The sequence below is a fragment of the Oncorhynchus keta genome, chromosome 22, assembly GCF_023373465.1.
Source record: "Oncorhynchus keta strain PuntledgeMale-10-30-2019 chromosome 22, Oket_V2, whole genome shotgun sequence".
NCBI lineage: Eukaryota > Metazoa > Chordata > Actinopteri > Salmoniformes > Salmonidae > Oncorhynchus > Oncorhynchus keta.
In genome coordinates this window covers 40,675,146-40,680,931 of record NC_068442.1, presented here as the reverse complement: position 1 = coordinate 40,680,931, position 5,786 = coordinate 40,675,146, and positions in this window count along the sequence as shown.

The window sequence follows — 5,786 nt, the reverse complement described above, 5'->3', positions numbered from 1 at the left end:
CTTGACCCTTTTGTCTGCATTTGTTGACTTCTGTCAGTTTTCTCAGAAGAAGTAGCTCTCCAGTTTCTGCAGAGCTGCAATATGTACCGTACCTTGAGCATGGGACCTCAAACTCATTCTGGTCTGGTAAAAGTCTGGTAAAAGGAGGCTCTAGACTTTCACTTGAAGTACACTTGCTACCATAAAGCTGCTACAACACACTGTCCTAAGAACACAACTGTTACAATCGCTACCATAAAGCTGTTACAACACACTGTCCTAAGAACACAACTGTTACACTCGCTACCGTAAAGCTGTTACAACACACTGTCCTAAGACTGTGTTATAATTATAATCTTAACATATCTCTGAGGATTGATCAGTCGAGCCACGTTAGAGAAACCATTGAGTGTCCACTACATGACCAAAAGTATGTGGACACCTGCTCGTTGGATATCCAATTTGAAATCATGGGCATTAATATGGAGTTGGTCCACCTTTGCTGCTATAACAGCCTCCACTCTTCTGGGAAGGCTTTACACTAGATGTTGGAACATTGCTGTGGGGACTTGCTTCCATTTAGCCACAAGCATTAGTGAGGTTGGGCACTGATGTTTGGTCATTAGGCCTGGCTCATAGTCGGCGTTCCAATTCCTCCCAAAGGTGTTCGATGGAGTTGAGGTCAGCGCTCTGTACAGGCCAGTCAAGTTCTTCCACACAGCTCTCGACAAACCATTTCTGTATGGACCTCGCTTTATACACGGGCATTGTCATGCTGAAACAAGAAAGGGCCTTCCCCAAACTGTTGCCACAATGTTGTAAGCACAGAATCGTCTAGGATGTTATTGTATGCTGTAGCTTTAAGATTTCCCTTCACATGAACTAAGGGGACTAGCCTACTTACATACACTCAATTAGTATTTGGTAGCATTTCCTTTAAATTGTTTAACTTGGGTCAAATGTTTTGGGTAGCCTTCCACAAGCTTCCCACAATAAGTTCGGGTGAATTTTGGCCCATTCATCCTGACCGAGCTGGTGTAACTGTATCAGGTTTGTAGGCCTCTTTGCTCGCACATGCTTTTTCAAATCTGCCAACACATTTTCTATGGGATTGAGGTCAGGGCTTTGTTATGGCCACTCCAATACCTTGACTTTGTTGTCCTTAAGCCATTTTGCCACAACTTTGGAAGTATGCTTGGGGTCATTGTCCATTGGGAAGACCCATTTGCGACCAAGCTTTAACTTCCTGTCTGATGTCTTGATATGTTGCTTCAATATATCCACATACTTTTCCTACCTCATGATGCCATCTATTTTGTGAAGTGCACCAGTCCCTCCTGCACAGCAAAGCACCCCCACAATATGATGCTACCACCCCCGTGCTTCATGGTTGGGATGGTGTTCTGTTGCTTGCAAGCCTCCCCTTTTTTCCTCCAAACATAACAGTGGTCATTATGGCCAAACAGTTCTATATTTGTTTCATCAGACCAGGGGACATGTCTCTATGTGCAGTTGCCAACCGTAGTCTGGCTTTTTTATGGCGGTTTTGGAGCAGTGGCTTCTTCCTTGCTGAGCGGCCTTTCAGGTTATGTCGATATAGGACTCGCTTTATTGTGGATATAAATACTTTCTACCTGTTTCCTCCAGCATCTTCACAAGGTCCTTTGCTGTTGTTCTGGGATTGATTTGCACTTTTCCCACCAAAGTAAGTTAATCTCTAGGAGACAGAACGTGTCTCCTTCCTGAGCGCTATGATCGCTGCGTTGTCCCATGGTGTTTATACTTGCGTACTATTTTTTGTACAGATGAACATGGTACCTTCAGGTGTTGGGAAATTGCTCCCAAGGATGAACCAAACTTGTGGCCTACAAATTATTTTCTGAGGCCTTGGCTGATTTCTTCTGATTTTCCCATGATGTCAAGCAAAGAGGCACTGAGTTTGAAGGTCGGCCTTCAGAATCCATAGGTTGGATTATCAAAGCACGTCTCTCGACTATGCATGTCAAAATACCGCTATAACATTTCCCCTGCTTCTCTGTCCTGTCTCATACTTTTCGCCCATATAAGAGCTTCTGTAAAGAATGTGTGATCAGCAACAGCATGAGAGTAGATATGGGTATTTCTAAAGAAGAGTTTTATGGAATAGTTTTAAGATGGTCAGACCATGTGGATCATTTAGATATTGGATTTAGAATTGTTGGATCCCTGTAGGTATATATATATATTTTTTAAACAAAATATTTTATTAAATATTGAATTTGGCATTTACTACTGTAGCCCATAGAAATGTGTTCTTCTAGTTATGTCAGTGCAGTAATATCTAACAAGTAATCTAACAAATTCACAACAACTACCGTATACACATAAATGTAAAGGGATCAATAAGAATATGTACAAAAAACATATATGGATGAGCCATGGCCGTGCGGCATATGCAAGATGCAGCAGATGGTATAGAATGCAGTTTATGCATATGAGATGAGTAATGTAGGATATGTAGACATTATTAAAGAGTCATTATTTAAAGTGACTAGTGATACCTTTTGTTAAATCCATTTATTAAAGTGGCAAGAGGTTTGAGTCTGTATGTTGGCAGCAGCCACTGTGTTAGTGATGGCTGTTTAACAGTCTGATGGCCTTGATTGAAGCCCATTTTTCAGTTTACATTGAATAACACATTCATAAATGGCAAAACACACAATTCAAAAGTATAAGGAATAAGATGTTGAAGTGTCTGTCCCATAGAGCCCCACATAGAGAGATATACAATATGATTATCAAAACGTCATGCCAGGGTAGGCCTACATGAAACGTCATGCCAGGGTAGGCCTACATGAAACACAGCCCTTATTTCAAGTGTTTCTAAAATCCCCTATGGGAACAATGAATGGTGGAAAAACGATTGGAACCATTTCCCTATTTGATTGCTAGGTTTTATGTGTATTATGACTTATTTTGTTTTGTCTTTATTTAGTATGTGCTTACCGGAGAGCGAGGGGGACCGGGCAGGCACCGTGTTATGTCGTATTGGCCGGGCTAGAGTGGGCATTGAGCCAGGTGCCATGAAGCCGGCTCTACGCATCTCGTCTCCAGTGCGTATCCTTGGGCCGGCATACATGGCACCAGCTTTACGCATGCTGTCCCCGGTTCGCCAGCACAGCCCAGTGCGGCCTATTCCACCTCGCCGCACTGGTCGGGCTACGGGGAGCATTCAACCAGGTAAGGTTGGGCAGGCTCTGTGCTCAAGAGCTCCAGTGCGCCTGCACGGTAGAGTCTCCCGTCTGAGTCTCCCGTCTGTCCGGCGCTGCCAGAGTCTCCCGTCTGTCCGGCGCTGCCAGAGTCTCCCGTCTGTCCGGCGCTGCCAGAGTCTCCCGTCTGTCCGGCGCTGCCAGAGTCTCCCGTCTGTCCGGAGCCGCCAGTCAGCCAGGATCTGCCAGAGCCGTCAGCCAGCCAGGCGATGCCAGAATCGCCCTTCACTCCAGAGCTGCCGGAGTCTCCCGCCTGTCTGGCGCTGCCGGAGTCTCCCGCCTGTCTGGCGCTGCCGGAGTCTCCCGCCTGTCTGGCGCTGCCGGAGTCTCCCGCCTGTCTGGCGCTGCAGGAGTCTCCCGCCTGTCTGGCGCTGCAGGAGTCTCCCGCCTGTCTGGCGCTGCAGGAGTCTCCCGCCTGTCTGGCGCTGCAGGAGTCTCCCGCCTGTCTGGCGCTGCAGGAGTCTCCCGCCTGTCTGGCGCTGCAGGAGTCTCACGCCTGTCTGGCGCTGCCGGAGTCTCCCGTCTATTCGGGACCCATTTCTAAGGTCCCCAGTCAAAGGTCGGTGGCGAGGGTCGCCGCTTTAAAGAGGCCACGGAGGCGGGCGAAGAGGCGCACTAGAACTATGGGGAAGTGGGGTCCACGTCCCGCGCCAGAACCGCCACCGCGGACAGAAGTCCACCCAGACCCTCCCCTATAGGTTCAGATTTTGCGGCCACAGTCCGCACCTTTGGGGGGGGGGGGGGTTCTGTCACGTTCTGACATTTATTTCCTTTGTTTTGTCTTTATTTAGTATGGTCAGGGCGTGAGTTGGGGTGGGCAGTCTATGTTTGTGTTTCTATGTTTTTTCTATTTCTGTTTTTGGCCTGATATGGTTCTCAATCAGTGGCAGCTGTTTATCGTTGTCCCTGATTGAGCACCATATTTAGGTAGCCTGGGTTTCACTGTTGGTTTGTGGGTGTTTGTTTCTGTGTGTGTGTTTTTCGCCACATGGTACTATTTCGGTCTGGTTATTTCACATTCGTTTATTGTTTTTGTATTTCATAGTGTTCAGTGCTTTTCTTATTAAAATCGTCATGAACACTTACCATGCCGCATCTTGGTCCGATCCTTACTCCTCTTCAGACGAAGAGGAGGAAATCTGGCGTTACAACCATCAGACGAGTCCTGTGACACTTGTGGGAGATGTAGAAAACAGAGAACACCACCATGTTCATGAGAATCTCATCTTTCCATACTGGTCATTATTTTGTAGCCCAAATGTTTCCACGCTACAGACAGAAGTTGGCACATCCACGTTACTGACTTCAGACGAGTGGGGCTCCATTATTACATATCAGTTTTATTTGCTCTGAAATCTTTGGCACAGTCAAGCCGGGGAGAATTCTGGCATAGTGACCATATCTTAGTTTTAAATGTTTTAAATGGGCACTTCTGATTTTGCTGTATTTCCCCAGACCCTTCGGATAGATATGAATATCTCCTAGCATAGAAACTTGGTAGATTTTCAGGAAAATGTTCATCCCTATCACATGGTAAAGGGAAAGCTCAGTTTCCGAGATCTCTGATAATTGATTTGACTAGTGGCATCAAGCCCATCAGCTCCTAAAAGGAATTGGCGAAAGCTGGAAACAATGATAGTACATATTAAAATGTCCCTTGTCCCCCATGTCATTAAAGGTGAGCCTCAGCTGCAATTCCACCGCCAGCTGAATCGTACTACACCCCCCGACGCTCGTATTATGTGGCAGGGCTTGCAAACTATTACAGACTACAAAGGGAAGCACAGCCGCGAGCTGCCCGGTGACACGAGCCTACCAGACGAGCTAAATCACTTCTATGCTCTTCTCGAGGCAAGCAAAACTGAGGCATGCATGAGATGCATGCATCAGCTGTTCCGGACGACTGTGTGATCACATTCTCTGTAGCCAACGTGAGTAAGACCTTTTAACAGGTCAACATTCACAAGGCTGCGCGACCAGATAGATTACCAGGATGTGTGCTCGGGGCATGTGCTGACCAACTGGCAGGTGTCTTCACTGACATTTTCAACATGTCCCTGATTGAGTATGTAATACCAACATGTTTCAAGCAGACCACCATAGTCCCTGTGTCTAAGAACACAACGGCAACCTGCAGGGTAGCCTAGTGGTTAGAGCCTTGGATTAGTAACTGGAAGGTTGCAAGTTCAAATCCCCGAGCTGACAAGGTACAAATCTGTTGTTCTGCCCCTGAACAGGCAGTTAACCCACTGTTCCTAGGCCGTCATTGAAAATAAGAATTTGTTTTTAACTGACTTGCCTAGTTAAATAAAGGTTAACATTTATTTTTAATAATAAAAAGATGACAACCTATTCCCCCTCAGGAAATGAAAAAGATTTGGCATGGGTCCTCAGATCCTCAAAAGGTTCTACAGCTGCAACATCGAGAGCATACTGACTGGTTGCGTCACTGCCTGGTACGGTAACTGCTCGGCCTCCGACCGCAAGGCACTATAAAGGGTCATGTGTACGGCCCAGTACATCACTGGGGCTAAGCTGCCTGCCATCCAGGACCTCTAC